Raw genomic sequence first — 15,361 nt, 5'->3', positions numbered from 1 at the left:
GTGCAATGTATAATTTATAGGCTTGTCTAATCTGTGTTTTTAGGAACTAACAGATTGTTTTACTGGTTAGTGCAAATGTTATTGATCCACTTTCTTGCTGAATTAATAGTACTAGCATAGGACAACTCGCTTTCTCAGCTTTCCCAATGTTTTCCTGAAAGGAGGCGCATTACATGGCAGGGGGCAAAGGACAGACCTAGATAACACTGTTTAGACATTTCTTTGATGTCCACAGGCATCATCCTCGACAACTGACCACTAGAGACAAAAGAGCACTCTTAGGCTGCTGGAAATCCCAGCCATTCTTCTCACCACCTTTTGATATCCTAAGGCTTCTATACCCTGACCTCTGCACTCTGACATCCTTATTTGAAGGATGGTCAGCCATGTCAAAAATTCTTTCAAAATTTATCCAATAAACTAAGGATTTCATTTGCTTTTCATAATTGTTTTGTGTCCTAACGTACCAGTGGGAACACTAAGAAGATTTTACAAAAAGGGCAGAAGGAAAAGTGTCATGAGAAAAAAAAAATCAATTTTCTGGTTTTGAAATCATTCTCGTCTTCTTTTGTTCACAAACCACTGTCTAAAGCTTCTTGGTAGTTCTGCATTGTGCACATATACCCATGGTATTTCTACCTAATCAGTGCAGTATTCCACTTCTAACATGCGGATGCTGCTTGCTAATGTAATTCCACTCAATAAATGTCCACATTTTAAATGGTGTGCATGCTGTAGTTTAAGGACTGATGTCAATTTCTACATGTTCACATTTTAAAAAGAAATGTAATTTTAATGTTTCTCAAAATGTTTTCCTCCCTACACACAGTGTGATTTTTAATCGGATCCTTTTCCCATTGTTTTCCAGAATATTCAGGAAAACATTTTCCACAAAACTATCAGAGATGACCATGGGTACTTTTAATTAAGCAGTTTCATTTTTCCCTTTTCTGAGGGATTAAAACTGAACAAAATGGTCAAGTAGAAATACACACCTAGTCAAGACACTGGGAGTCTTAACATAGAATCATAGAATCATTAACAATACAATACAGCTTTTAAACAACATTTTCTGCACAGCCTGGCAAATACGTAGAGAAACACCCTTCTCCCATTCATTATTATAGGAAGTCCTGTTGAAAACCGACTCTAGACACAGAAATGAAATCACATATGTAAGTAATAATTCTAACAAGACAAATTTACTGACGATCAATAAGTATGTACAAATTTGGAGTTCAGCTAAAGTAGTGTCTATATTTCATCTCTTATGCTTTGACAACCACCTTTGTGACATACCACTAAAATATTGTCCTGTGAAGTTCTATTGCTGGGAATGAGGACAAAATTTGACGGATTTCACAGTATATACTCTTCTAAATAAACTTTAATTTTAAAAAGTGGTAAACTGTTTTGCGTTGATTTTTGTTTTTCAAACTGGCATTGATAAAATTTTGTTCTACACTGACAATATTCCTCCTAATTTACAAGTCAATGACATATCAGTGATAATACAACAGATGAAGAAAGCATACATGTCATCATTTGAAATATAAAACTATTCATAATTTATAATGCAACCATTGGGAATATAATGCTTGTTTTCAAGCCAATTCTAAATCACCTAATATTTACTCAGCTCAGGCAATGTTTATTTACTTTAATGTAGATGTCTATCAGAAAAGAGCAAAACTGAATTCACAAAAGGAATGGAATGTGATTAGAATGACCATGAATCTTTCCATCTTTAGAAACTCTCTTCTCCTCTGTATTAATTTACTACCATAAAAAATAAGGCATATACCAGCCAAAAGTAAAACAGAAGAAAAAAAAGAGGGGAGTTGGTTTTAGAATTCAAAAAGTATTCAGACAAAATGCTGATGATTGATAGCCATACAAGGGCTGTTAGAATCAATCTTATTGGTTTTGGTGGGTTTTGAACGAAACCAGACTCTGAGCATTTTTGCTTAGTGATTATCTTGTTATTTCAAAAATAAATTGTATCTCTTTAGAAAGAACAGGGGATTTGACTCTGAATCAGCACAGAGCCCTCAGAGCAGCTCCAGCATGATGTAAAACAGATAAAGTTAAACCTGGGTGAAAAAAGCTCTATTGAACCACAAGTCTGTAAATATTTTCATTTAACCGAATCCTGACCATAGATAATATAAACTACACCCAAATAGAAAACATATATACGAACCTAAGGTCATATCTATACAGCAACATGAAAAGACTAAAAATGTCAGTGAGGTAAGTTCAATTTACATAAGGCCATCAACAAATCTTCCAGTTCTGGCAGTGTCAACTGAAAAGATTACAATCACTTTTATAGAGGCTCTGGTGTTGCCCTGCCAGTTTTACCCCCAAAAAAAAAAAAAAAAAAAGAAAAAGTCAAAACTGTTAAAATAATAGATCTGTACCACCCACCCCCATTCATTTCAAGCAAAAACCATGCACGGGAATGGCTCAGCTGGCAGAGTCACCTGTGATAACCTCTGACAGAAGTGCAGTAATGAGGTACTAGGGGCAGTAACCTTCTTAGCCAGCACAGCTGCAGTCAGAAGAGGATGTGTGAATAAAGCCTTAGTAAAACACATTAGATTTTCATGTGCATGCTTTCATACATGGCCCTGAGTGCAGTCAAAATCTATGGCTGCTGTTACACTTAATTTTGATGTAGGCGGAAGATGTAAGATTGAATAGATCTGTTATTTGTCAGATTATTCTTCCTCCATTGTGTCAATTTAACATTCGGAGTTGCCAGATTTTCACCATATAACCTAACACACACAACAGTGCAAGCAATTTCTAATTGGATATATCAAAAGATGCACCTTAAAAAGAAAACGTATTTCATCCTGGATTCACAGTGTACAATGCAAAAAACAAACAGCAGAGAAGCTTTCCCTGTAGATTAAGACCTCACTTGCAAAGTTTAAGGGGATAATTCCAACACATAGTAAGATTTAGGTTGAATTCAATTTTCTTTAGAAAATGAACACATTGCCAAGGAAACCAAATTACACGCAAAAACAATGCCACCTAGCAGAGAAAAGATTGTGAAGCAATATAGCTAGTTTGAAATGGGGACAGCACCATCCATAAAGCTTTGCTTTCTTGCTGCCGCTACTTCACATCCAGACTGGCTGGTCAACATGACCTTACACCTCTACTGCTATAAGCATCTGGCCCAGGAGGAGGTGCCTGGCCTTTATGTCAAGGGAATAATTTGCGTTCACACTGCAGGATCGTGTTCACGTCATTTGACACTTGGCCAAAGGGTCTTTAGGCCTCTGTTGGGCTTTCACGGCCCTAACATACCTTTTACTGTGTGTGGTCTTTCCCCCAGTTTAATTCAATTATTATGCAGGCTGTATTGCAGCTTTTATCAGGGTAACATTTTTTGGCATGAAACTAAAAGCATGTGATATATGAACAGGGATGTTGCATCACATTACACACAGGGTAAGAGACCTACTTAAATTGTATTACAAAATCATGTGGGATTAAGAAAGTCATAAGTAATTGTGTCATCCATTTTGCCTAGTGGGAATAGTCTTTAAACGAAATTAGCTCCAGAACAATGCTTAAGTTTTGCCTTGTAGGGAAATAATTGAACAATTGAATAATTGAGAACCCAAGAGAGAAAGCCATTCACACAGCAAATATCACCAGTGGGCTGAAACCTGGGAATGAACTGAGAAGCCACATCACATGCCCCACTTGCTGCGCTCTTTTTCATACCAACTGATACTCTCAGTTGCACCCTCAGCTGCCTTTGGCTTCCCCTTGTGCTTATGAAATGCTGCCTGCATAACAGAAAGACAAGAAATAAAATAAGCATCAGAATGCATTGCGAAACTTCACTGTATAAAAGAAAACAAGACACACAAGAAAAGACTTATACTAACATCTATAGGAGACTACACGCAGTCACTGCCTGAGATTTTACAGGTGTTAATATTTTAATTCACATGAAATTGAAAAAGATAAAATGACCTTTTGACATTGCAGGGATCCTTTAAGGCACAGAAATAACAAAATGCTTAAAAAACATAGGTATAATGAAGCATTTGCATTTTCTGGGATTATAAAGTCATTTTCTAGCTTTTCAATAAGCACATCTTTTTTACATAATATTGCAGTGTTTAATTTAGCAAAATACTTGTTATGGCTGGAGAATACTATCATTATCTATGCACTTTAACTAATCACCCAAACTGTAGATAAAAACATGTATCTGAGTTGGTACATACAGTACATGGCAGCCCATTAGGCAGATATGCATCCATACAAATGGTGTCCATATGGATAGTGATGTTACGGCTTGATTACTCAGATGGGTGGGAGCACAGAATTAATCAGATGAAGCAATAGTCTCGGTAATACAAAACATACATGAATTAAACTGTAAAATATATGACAGGAGAATAACAGAAAAAAGAATGATCAGTGGTGGAGCCAAAGATAGGTCTATAGAAGAATGACAGGTCCATTAACCAAAGAGCCTCATTAACATAGCTGGCTGAAATGGTATGAATAAGACCACTTTTTGCATCAGCAAACTCCGTGCCTTAATAATTCTAAGGAAAAGAAAACTGATTGTAATTCCCTTCTATTCTGTCACCGGTGCTAAGTACATCTTCCTAGAAAACAGCAACGCTGCCTGTTTTCCTAGCTGTTCCTCCTATTATTTTTCTGAACAGAAGCCCTTTTTCTTTTGTGTTAGATCTCTGTATGTGACCATTAATTTGGAAGATGTAGGATTCTCAGTGTAAAGACGGATTGTAGATGAGTACGTTAAATTAATAGCTTGCCTTTCAAAAATCCCCACCTTTGCTCTCCCAGTCCACTAAGAATTGTACCCAGAAGCGTATCAAAACAATTGTATCAAAACTAGATTTGTTGGGGGAGAGGGGCACCAATCCATCCCAAAACTACCAGTCGGATGCCAGCATCTCTAATGAATGCTCGGAGCGATGCAGAGGTACTTTGGCTGCTCCAGCCAACGAGTCGGCTTTATTCAGAGCTCAGATAAGATGGCTCTATACAAATGCCCACAGTATGGGGAACAAACAAAAAGAATTAAAGATGTGTACATGGCTACGGGGATATGACATTGTTGGAATCACAGAAACGTGGTGGAATGGCTCCTATGACTGGAGTTTTGGAATGGAAGGTTATAGGCTCTTTAAGAAAGACGGGCCCAACAGACGGGGAGGAGGAGTTGCTATTTATGACAGTGATAGGCTGGAGAGTATGGAACTTTGCCTGGGGACAGGCAAACAGAGAGCTTGTGGGTCAGGGTCAAAGGCAGAATGGCAATGGGAGACATTAATGAAGGGGTCTGCTACAGGCCACCTAATTAGGAGGACTGAGTGGATGAAGCTCTCCACAGACAGATAGGAGCAGCCCTCATGCTCGCAGTCCTAATGGGGGACTTCAACCATCCTGATACCTGTTGGAGGGATGGTATGGCTCGGCACAAGCAATCCAGGAGGTTCCTCGATTTTGTGGAAGACAACTTCCTCCTGCAAGTAATAGAGGAGCCGACAAGGAGATGTGCCATGCTTGATCTCGTGCTCACCAACAGGGAGGCGCTGGTTGGGAATGTGACGCTCCAGGGCAGCCTTGGCTGTAGTGATCATGAGATGGTTGAGTTTGAGATCCTCGGGACAGTGAGAAGAGCATGCAGCAAGCTCACTGCCCTGGACTTCAAGAGAGCAGACTTCGGCCTCTTCAGGAACCTGCTTAGTAAGATTTCGTGGGATAAAGGCCTGAAGGGCAGGGGGGCCTAAGACTGCTGGTTGATATTCAAGGATCACCTGCTACAAGCTCAGAAGTGTTGCATCCCGACAAGAAGGAAATCAGGCAGGAGACCTCCATGGATGTATATGGAGCTGCTGAGAAAACCTAGAAGGAAAAAGAAGCTTACAAAAGGTGGAAGTGAGAACAGGCAGCCTGGGAAGAATACAGGAACATTGTCCGGGAAGCTAGGGACCAGGTCAGGAAAGCTACGGCCCAGATAGAATTGAGTCTGCCCAGGGATGTCAAAGATATGACGGTCTTCTATGAAGGGGCTACGGAACTGATAGACAGGTGCAGAGCAGTTAACATCACCTACCTGGACTTGTGCAAAGCATTCGACACTGTCCTGCATGACATCCTTATCTCTAAATTGGAGAGAAATCAATTTGATAGATGGACCACTCAGTGGACAAAGAATTGGCTGGATGGCTGCACGCAAAGAGTTGTGGTCAACAGCTCAATGTCCAAATGGAGACGGGTAACAACTGGTGTCCCTCAAGGATTGGTGTTGGGACCAATCTTGTTCAACATCTTTGTCGGTGACATGGACAATGGGATTGAGAGCGCTTCAGCAAGTTTGCCGATGACACCAAGCTGTGTAGTTCAGTTGATATGCTGGAGGGAAGGGATGCCATCCAGAGGGACCTCGACGCGCTTGAGAGGTGGGCCAATGCCAGCCTCATGAAGTTCAACCAAGCCAAGTGCAAGGTCCACATCTGGGTCGGGGCAATCCCAGGCACTGCTACAGGCTGGGTGGAGAAGAGATTCAGAGCAGCCCTGACTTGGGGGTGTTCGTTGGTGAGAAGCTTAACATGAGCCGGCAGTGTGCGCTTGCAGTCCAGAAAGCCAACCGCATCCTGGGCTGCATCAAAAGAAGCATGACCAGCAGGTCGAAGGAGGTGATCCTGCCCCTCTACTCTGCTCTTGTGAGACCTCACTTGGAGTACTGTGTACAGTTCTGGTGTCCTTAACATAAAAAGGACATGGAGCTGTTGGAGCAAGTCCAGAGGAGGGCCACGAGGATGATAAGAGGGCTGGAGCACCTCCCATATGAAGACAGGCTGAGACAGTTGGGGCTGTTCAGCCTGGAGAAGAGAAGGCTGCCTGGAGACCTCATAGCAGCCTTCCGGTATCTGAAGGTGGCCTACAAGTATACCAGAGAGGGACTCTTCATCAGGGACTGCAATGATAGGACAAGGGGTAATGGCTTCAAACTTCAACAGGGGAAGTTCAGGTTAGATATAAGGAAGAAGTTCTTTACTGTGAGGGTGGTGAGGCACTGGAATGGGTTGCCCAAGGAAGTTGTGAATGCTCCATCTCTGGCAGTGTTCCAGGCCAGGTTGGATGGAGTCTTGGGTGGCATGGTTTAGTGCGAGGTGCCCCTGTCCATGGCAGGGGTGTTGGAACTAGATGATCTCAAGGTCCTTTCCAACCTTAACTATTCTACGATTCTATGATTCTATAACAGGAAAGGCTTTTATAGGTATGTCAATAACAAAAGACTAGGGATAATGTGGGGCTTCTCTGGAAGGAAACAGGAGAACTGGCGATCCTGGATTTGGAGAAGGCTGAGGTTCCCAATGACTTCGTTGCCTCAGTCTTCACTGGCAAGTGCTTTGACCACTCCACTCGAATCTTGGGAGGCAGATGCAGGGACTGTGAGAATGAAGATCTTAGGCCCATTGTAGGGGAGGATCAGGTTTGAGATCATCTTAAGAACCCGAATGTGCACAAGTCCCTGAGACCTGATGAAATCCATCTGCAGGTCCTGAGGGAGCTGGCGAATGAAGTTGCTAAGCCACCGTCCATCATATTTGAAAAACCATGCCAGTCAGGTGAAGTTCCCTAGTGTTCTGGAGTGCATCAAGCACAGCATCACCAGCTGGTTGAGAGAGGTGATTGTCCCACCCTGCACTGCACTGATGCAGGCCCACCTGAAGTACTGTGCACAGTTTTGGGTGCCTCAGTATAAGGACATCAGACTATTAGAGTGTGTCCAGTGTGTCCAGAGGAGGGTAACCAAGATGGTGAAAGGTCTCAAGGCCAAGACTTCTGAAATGTGGCTGAGATCACTTGGCTTGTTCAGCTTGGAGACGACAGAGGGGTGCCCTCATGGCAGTATACAGCTTCCTCAAGGGGGCAGCAGAGGGGGTGATGCTGATCTCCTTTCTGGTGATCAGCGATAGGACAGGAGGAAATGGAATGGAGCTACATTAGGGGAAGTTCAGATTGGGCATGAGGAAAACGTTCTTCACTGAGGGAGTGGTCAGTCACTGGAACAGGCTCCCCAGGGAAGTGGTCACAACACCAAGCCTGTCAAAGCTCAAGGAGCATCTGGATGATGCTCTTAGTCATATGGTTTGGTTTTAGGTAGTCCTGAGAGGAGCAGGGAGTTGTACTCAGTGATCCTTACGGGTCCCTTCCAACTTGAGATATACTGTGATTCTACGATTTTACTATATGGCTTCTTTCCCGTACCCAGATTTTCCATAAAGAGCTCCCTAAGCAAGAAAGTGTATGATATGACGGCTCTCCCACAAGTATTACATAAAAAGAAATGGACTTTCAAAGAGTCTGGTATCAATTTCTCCTGACATCACAGATAAATGCCTGGGAATCTACCACAGTAATATGAACCTGCCATGTATGGCTTCAGAGCAATACCCAATATTTATTGCTGAATTTTGAGGCCTGGTACTAAAATTGAGTCAGAAGGATCTAACCAGTGGTTCAGAACTCAGCTGTTCAAAGCTGTCAGTAACTGCGTATTGCCATGCACTTTGACCTGGAGCAACAGTACACAGCGTCCTCGTCAGTGGTAAGAACTAGACCAGAAGGTTTACCAATATCAAACTCCACAACATAATTTTCCTTGGTGATTTTATGACTCATGCCTAGGATGTAAGGAGGTTGACCTTACTACTCTGAAAGCTGGATACTTACAATTTCTTTGTTTTTCAATCTGAGCAAGACCTAGACAAGCATCGCTAGACAAAAATAAATTTTCAACTAATTCAAGATTAACTTTATAAACAATAATTTAAGCAGCAAGAGGAAACACATTCCAATACATTCAGATTACATAAGAAGCAGTAAATTACACAATAACGCATCAGCAATATTAAAACTATACCAAGTTCTCCTTGTGAAGCTGCACCCTCTTTTCACATTGTGGAAGCCCATTTGCCCCTCGAGACTGGACTGTAGTATGAAGTGGAAGATCAGAGCTTTCCAAACATCATCTTTCTGATTCTGCACCCACATTTGCTTCACAGATTTTAAGGGGACTTTTCCAGATCTTTGGAAGCTCTTCTGAATACTGAATATGCCCTGTACATTGCTTTTTGCTCAGCTCGCATGGGTAGGTCTGGTCAGTATCTCATGGTCCCCACCATGCTGGGCCATGTATCACACACATGGGATTGGACTAATGCCACTGCCTAGGAAATATTCCTTCTAAATGGTCTTTCAAATGGGGACCCCACTGTGAGGCAGAGTACTACAGAGCACTACATCACTGAGATTCTGCTCCTGCTTTTCCAGCATCACGCGAACTTCAAAGCAGGAGATAAATTATAATGCTGTGCTGTAAGTGTGTAAGATGCTTGTATCATAGCTGAGGGGCTAGATATTGGGTCAAACGTCCATCTTGTGCTGAGAAGACAAGACTTAGCTTACCCCTTTTCTTTTAAGGCTCTCTTGCTTCAAGGGCCTTCTAAGCAGTAGAGACATAATTACCACTGATGTGAACGCTATGCTCTTCACAGAAAAGATGACAAATGACAAAAACCTGGGTATATAGCAAAACAAGGAGAAAAACAGCAAAGCGTATAGTGCCTCTTGACAGACTTTTAATTGAATAAAATGATAAATGTGAAAACTACTCATCTAAGACATATTCTAGCGAGTCAGAACTGGCTGGCGCCTAAACGCATTTATTCCTCAAATGAGAGTGAAAAGTTACCTTTTTTTCATGGATAGCAGGAATGATTGAGGCAAATTTACATCCGTATGTCTATGCATATCTCCACAGCATATTCATGCATGGGTTTTGAACAATTAGGGCCCAAACCATTTATAGTTTCAGCTATACAAAAATGCCACTGAGATCCCTCACTAACTAGAGCATCCTTTTCCATTGCAGTCAAGTAAGTCACAAATGTTCTCTTTAAAAACAAACGCATTTACATAATAGATCAACCATTTCATTACCTCTGGGATGAAAAGAGCTGTCAGATTAGGATGAAACAATCTTTACAACTTTCCAGCAATTTCCAAAAATTCTTGTGTTCAAAAATACTTCCACTACTGTTATTACAAGTAACATCCTGAATTATTACAGCAGAGATATCTACAGTTTTATCCACCACTCTATGCATATGGTTTGACCACTTTGTATACAGGGTATTAGTTTGCTACTTCAATCCCTAGTTCATACAGAAACTGGGAAAGTACATGTGAAAATGTGGTTCCAAATTAGAAAAGACTATACTATCCTTTTTTAATGCACTACTCTTCTAGTTGATAGAAGCGAAACCTGTGCTTTTAAACCTGTCTATATACCCTTTTATGTCCTCTTGCAGTTGATACATATACCCTGTATTTGAGGACTTGTGTGATGAAATCGTAATAGAAGAGCATTATCATTAGAAATAATCTCATCATTTCAAAGCACTGTATAATGATACTAGAACTTCACAGGATAGGATGAGATCATTATTTTTATTTTACATAAATGTTTATATTTGGATAAGGGATAAGAAAATTTATGGAAATAAAAAACTCCCATCCCAAAAGATGAAATCTCTGTATTTTCTCCTTATTATAAAAACAGAAGACCTATCCCCACACTTTCCTACTAAGGAACTCCAAAAACTAAGATAGCTAGGTTAAAAACAAGGATACATTTTGCAGGCAACCATTTAAAACACCACAAAACGTGTTTAAAGCTAAGTATCGGGTGGAATTCTCATACCTATAATACATCCTTGATGGCAATTCTTTGTCAGTACTGCCTATTTTTATGACTGTGACCTTAATATACTTTCTACAAATCATTTTTCATTTCTATCTACTGCATAGTTACATAAAATATGCCTCCAACAGATTGCTTTTAGTACATAAAGTACTGCTGGGCTGTTTAGCTAGAAAAATTATATTTTCTTCATATAACAGTCTGTATTTATATTTTACAGCATTTTTTCTAGGACATACAATATCTAAATGGCAATTTTCTTTTACTGTTTCTTTAGAAATACACCACTGGCTATGTTACTTCTTAGACTTCCTTTATTCCTCACAAAAACATTCAAATGTGAAAGGCAACACATGGATAATGGCAAATGAAGACAAACTGAAAATAAAACCAAAATTCTTTGGAATCCTTAAGTGTAATTAAAAAGGAACAGCTACAAATGTCTACAAAAAAAGCATAAGTGACACATTTAAATTTCTTTAGTAAACTACAGTATCTCCTGCCACAGTCTGGGTAACAAAAGTTTTAAAGAGTTAGTCAGATTTACTGATTGACTGAATCATTAACCACAGTCTAAGTGGAAAAAAATCAAAGAATTTTCATCTGTAGTTAAAGATACAACACTTTCCCCTGTGCATGTATGTAATACAAAAATGCAGTCTTCTTGGTTTTGTATAAGTAGGAATGTTTGTATGTAGATTTTAGTTGTTGTTAGTTACACTAGCCTTTTATGCCTCCCCCCCCCCCCCATGTAGGGGCATATTCACATGAAATAAACCTATGGTTGTGGCTTATCTCATCTGAGAGTATGTAAATGCTTTATTTTGCATGAGGATGAAAAAAGGAGTGACAGATCACCTATCATTCACTGTGCAGACTTCGTTTTCACTAGAAGAGCCACAATCAATAAGAAGCAAAGGCAATTTTTCCTAAAGATAATTATGCCCAGCATCTCTAGAGTGTTTAGGAGTCTGGCCAGCTTTTGTTTATTAACAAGAATCACCTTTGAAAGTTTACAACTTCCTAATCCAAGTCTGGCTTTACATAATGTGCTGTAAAATGCTTCTGTTTATTTTGTTATACAGAACTATACGGGTTTTCTCATGGTTACTTTTACATTGTGTAAGTTGCATAAGTTTCAAATGCAGAAAAAATGTATATGTCAAAATGGTTTGGGGGGGCAGGTGGTGGTTTTTTAAAAGAGAAACTATGGAAGCCATTGGTTTCTTATATATGCTCTTCCAGTTTAACAAGAAAACAGAATACAAACCATTGTTTTAACTTGATATTTCACGTTAGAAAACTCTCTCCTGAACTTTGTACATATTATGCATAGTACCACTGAGATTATAAATCTCATCTGAAATACTACACCCAAAGACAGACTCCCTTAATAAAGTCTTTAAATATAGACACAAAAAGACAATAGATTTGAGACCTAAGTTAGAAGAAAATTTCTGCAAAACTATATATTTCAGTACCAAGGAATATAGACATTTTTAACACAAAATAAATGAAGCATTGCTTCAAAAACATTGTGCCTAACAGATATTCACAAAGCAAAGACAATCATGGCATAAGTGAAATTCCATCCCTAAATCATTCTGTTCTGCGCTTGTGCTTACAAGATCTTCTGTCAGGAGCTAATCTCACGTGACAGGCCTGATCCAAAGCCATTTGAAGTCAATGGAATGTTTCTTCCTGACTTTAGGGAGCTTTGCATCCAGCCCTTATAAACTTCAGAACAATACAGTTCCTAGAAGGTTGTTTTAAGAGAACAATAGCTAACTATTGTCTAAGTAGAAAAGAATGTTAGCTCCAAATAAAATTTGCCTGCAGTAGTAGATTCATGTTAGGTTTGGTTTGTAAATGGGTTTTTTTATGCACATAACACAATTAAACCTTGCCAAAGTGAGAACATTCTATTTCTTTAGCAAAAACCTCAGAAAATCAAAACTGTAGCTAAACACAAAAAAAATTAAAAAAAAAAAATTTTATTTAGCAACCCAAAAGATAGATTGAATAAATAAAACTAGTTGTGTAAGCAAGGGGTAGGTTGACAGGAAAAGAAGTTATTTTTGCTTTTCTTTTTTAATAGAAACCCTGATTGTCTACTGACAATTTTAAAGCTAGAGCTGACAACTACCACAGCAGATAAGGTGACCAAAGTCAGACTGTTATTTGTGATTGGAAAATAGTAACAGAACTGTAAGCCCTGAAATAGCAATTGTAAAAACTACTGAAGGAAAAGCCCCATTGCTGTGGTGCGGGTCTTCTCTCTTAAAAGAAAAATGGGGCAATGAAGAAGTAGACCAGTACAGAACACTTGTACCAGTAAATTTATACTGATGAAAAAGAAAATCAAACTCAGGTCCATCACCTCCAAGTTCCCCAAAGCAGCAGAGAATGGTGATGTTAATTTCCTCATTCACACACCAATCAACTCACTACAGCTATTTTAGTTACCTCGTGTGGAGATGAAAACACAGAAACTTACAGTTAAGCACACATGTTCCAGAATGATCACCTTTGGAGACTGATTCTATGTTTCATAGTGAAGAGAGGCATTAAATTATAAAAACTGTTACGAATAAGACATACAAGCCAGTGTTAATTTTCTTTGTAGTTGGTTCAACACGTATAACAACAAACACTGACATTACTGCCACTATTAGTTAATAATTTTCAGAAGGGTCTATGAGGTGTTAGATCAAAACCAAGGTAGCTCATACCTCAAAAAGTAAAGTAAATGAGACAAAGCACAAGGAAAAAGCGAGCATCAGTTTCTCCAGTGCATAGATGCTATACTTCCTATCTCCTTCATCTAAGCTTTCAGTGCCCACAACTAAAAATAAATAACTAACTTTATAAATACATCTATATAAATTGCTGATTTTTTAGGCTGTGTGGATGAATCAAATATAATTACAAATTCCATTTCAGGACAGTACAAAATCATGTTGGGTTTATTTTGTTGGTTTTTTTTTTCTCTAAATGAAATGGAACAGTATTTCTCAGGTCAAATAGCATATCTTGTTTTGGTATCACAAATATTTTCTTGCAATAATTGTCAAACAGCCCATTTTGTTTGACACACAAACACACAGAAACAAACAAACAAGCAAACCAAAACAATTAATTTGTGGTTTGCTTTTTTTTAACTCCTTGTTGCTATTAAATGCATTTCTGACATTAGGACAAAAACATTGTCCTAAAATGAAAAATCAAACTTTCATGTAAAAAAGTCAAAATATGCAGACCTGGGCTTTGCTTTTCATTTATATTTTTTCTTCTGACATGCAAAAATTAATGAATTGTTTTGTTTACTCCAGAACGATATTTTGATTAAATAAACCATTCATAGATTTTGTTCAGCCTTATTTAGCCGTGTATTTCAGGTATCAGAGCATTTGCTTTCATAGTTCTTTCCCATTCTCACTTCTCTATACTCAGGCAGTTGCAACACAAACTGACCACTGCTAAATAGTGCTGGCTGGTATCCTAGCCCCCTCGGAGCTGATCTGCTCCCCTCTTACTCCGTTCTTGCTGTTGCTAACACTGCCTTTAGCCTCCAGGAGACCTGGGCTTCCAGTTTCACCCCTGTCGCCTCTGAGCATTCCCAGGTGCTCATAATCTTTTCCCTGTGTTGTTGCTACTGCTTCTCCTTATTACAGTTTTACAAGTTGCCAGGATCTTACCTCTGAGACCCTCTTTGTTGCTCTGTCTGTGACCACGTTGGAAGCAGGGAGTGATGGATATTAGGGAAGCATGAACCTCCCCTCGCTGTTTAGCAGCGTGGTCTGCAAAGAAAGATAGAGATGCTGCTCTCTCCTCCTCCCCCCTCGCTGTCCCAGCTTCCTCCTCCCTCCTCCTTGCTCCCTCCTTCCCATCCACAAACTAGTTCTGACTGTGCCTCCACACAATACAGTACCTCTCAGCACCAGCTACCTAAAGTCAAGAATACAACCCCCTCACCCTTCCCCCCTGCTTTTTCCTCTCCAGCCTCATGCATCCTCACCCCTGCTTCCCACTGAATATGGTATCTTCCCAACGAGACATGCCTTATTTGGCTCTCGGGTCTAAAGCGCAAACAATTCCAGCAGCCCGAGGAGAGAGAAAAAGGGTGATAAAACTGAAGATGCATAGGGAAGACCAGGGACATGAAGGGAAAGTGTAAGTCTTCCAGAGAAACTGGAAACTTTGGGGGTTTATCTGTGTGTGAAAGAAATCCTGTCACAGTAACCAAAGCCTGCCACTTGGAGATTAGTTTAAAAGATCTATACAGATTAAAGAAAAGTGCCCTGGATAGCTAGTTATCTCCCAAATCCAGCTTACCTATTGTTTATGCTCTTTGTTTCTCGATCCTTATTCTAAATAGCTTTTTGTTAAAGAAGCTTCCAAATTTTTCCCCTGCAAAGCCAGACTTAAATACCCAGTATAATCTGATGATGCAGTAGTGAATGAAAGGGAAAAAGCAATCAGTGGCATTTTTTTAAATTATGAACTATAAAATAATCACTTTTAAGATGATGGAAAACACAGGCACAAATCCTCTGACTTTTCAACTTGAATGAT

At 39.7% G+C, this 15,361-nt stretch overlaps 1 protein-coding gene across 3 annotated transcripts in view; it reads right to left on the bottom strand.

Moving 5' to 3' along the window:
- GREB1 (growth regulating estrogen receptor binding 1) overlaps positions 1-14,565 on the bottom strand; it is a 94,059-nt gene extending 79,494 nt beyond the window's left edge. For all 3 annotated transcript variants that reach the window (XM_030490687.1, XM_030490689.1, XM_030490690.1), the window contains exon 1: positions 14,485-14,565. The gene's annotated coding sequence lies outside the window, so the exon portion shown is untranslated. The remainder of the gene's footprint in view (positions 1-14,484) is intronic.
- Between the last annotated feature and the right edge of the window lie 796 nt (positions 14,566-15,361).

Source organism: Strigops habroptila, chromosome 6 (assembly GCF_004027225.2).
Source record: "Strigops habroptila isolate Jane chromosome 6, bStrHab1.2.pri, whole genome shotgun sequence".
Taxonomy (NCBI): domain Eukaryota; kingdom Metazoa; phylum Chordata; class Aves; order Psittaciformes; family Psittacidae; genus Strigops; species Strigops habroptila.
This window is presented reverse-complemented; position numbering and strand designations above follow the sequence as displayed.